The 1,579-nt window shown below is 40.0% G+C and overlaps 1 protein-coding gene across 1 annotated transcript in view; it reads left to right on the top strand.

Annotated features, from left to right (window-relative positions):
- LOC106012179 overlaps window positions 1-1,579 on the top strand; it is a 31,868-nt gene that overhangs the window by 15,947 nt on the left and 14,342 nt on the right. The window lies entirely within an intron of this gene.

Below are 1,579 nucleotides of genomic sequence, written 5' to 3'. Positions count from 1 at the left end.
ATACACATTAACAACAACAGTCTCAGACAGGTCCAAGAATTTAAGTACCTCGAAGTATATTCACAGAGGATGGGCGACTGAACAGAGAAATTGAAACACGAGTACAAAAGGCCAATAATGTTAGTTACCAGCTTACTCCACTACTGAAACATCTTAACATCCCCATGACAACAAAACTCAAAATGATCAACATCATATTCATCCCAACACTCACCTATCAATGCCAAACATGGACCACGAACAAAGACTTTTGAGCAAAAAATTACAACATGTTCTTTTCTTAGTTTAGTTTTAGTAGAGGTTTTACGGCGCTCGCAACTGCATAAGGTCATATGAGCGCCAGAAGATTAGAGGTGTTACAAGAGAGTAACAAACATCATAAAAAAGAAGAAGGAGAAAAGGACGATAGATTTTTTATAGGAAAGAAGAAGCAAACCACACCAGATCACCTGCCAACCACCCACTTACAACATGTGAAATGCGATGCCTTAGAAAAGTAGTAAACAAGACCAGGCGAGACAAAATTAGAAACTCTGTAATCCGAGAAATTGTGGCAACAAATGATGTCATGCATCACATCCAACACCAAAGAATAAAATGGTACGGGCATGTCCTACGATTACCAGCACACCATCCTGCACAACGTGCCTACATTAAAAAATCGATAACAACAAGGCTAGAGGGCGACCGAGAAAGACCTGGATAGATGGAGTCAGGGAAACATTAACCACCCACGGCATACCCCTGACCAAAGCTCTCTGGCTGGCAACAGAGAAACGTCTCTTTCTTCCAGCGACTCCCAAAATGGTATAAGCGGCGGATAAAAGTAAAGTAAAGTAAGGTCAGGTGTAGCCCAGTTTCAACCCCATAAACTCCACTACATGTATATTATTGGAAAAACAGTGTAATAGATAGGCTGCAATGACCACAGTGTGCATATGACGTGTACCCCGTGGGGGCACTTATTTTTCACAACTGTGAAAAGAGCTCCCATTGTGCTGGAAGATAAAATGATAATAGGTCTAATTATTTTAATAAATTAACAGAGTGAAATCTTACAGGTTTTTCTGGCTTGTGTGGTTGGCTATGTAATCTCTCTCTCTCTCTCTCTCTCTCTCTCTCTCTCTCTCTCTCTCTCTCTCTGTCATAAAGCATGATGACATACAATAAGATAATTCTATATCTTACAACATATATATTTTATATCTTACAATAAAATAATTCTATATATATCTTATTGATCATATTGTTCCCCTTAACCCTATCCGTACGCCCGACATGGGGTCATTTTGTACCCCAGGGGTTGTAATCTTCACATACTAGAATACTTCTAGTACGAAGATCTCTTTGAAACTTTCATAATTTCTCAAAAAATCATTTTGACAGACTGCTTATGCAAAACGTACGGATCAGATTATCGGGTAAATTTCCTCTTTGGAAAGTGGTTACACAGAGCTCCCAACGTCGTATGGATACAATAGTAAAACACGACGTACGGATAGGGTTACGTGGTGGCACAGAGTTCCCCACGTCCAAAATGGATACGATAGTAAAACACGACGTTTTCTGGGTCGGGGGG

Source organism: Aplysia californica, unplaced genomic scaffold (genome assembly GCF_000002075.1).
Source record: "Aplysia californica isolate F4 #8 unplaced genomic scaffold, AplCal3.0 scaffold00283, whole genome shotgun sequence".
Taxonomy (NCBI): domain Eukaryota; kingdom Metazoa; phylum Mollusca; class Gastropoda; order Aplysiida; family Aplysiidae; genus Aplysia; species Aplysia californica.
The sequence above is the reverse complement of the archived record's forward strand: the minus strand, read 5'-3'. Positions and strand labels throughout refer to the sequence as shown.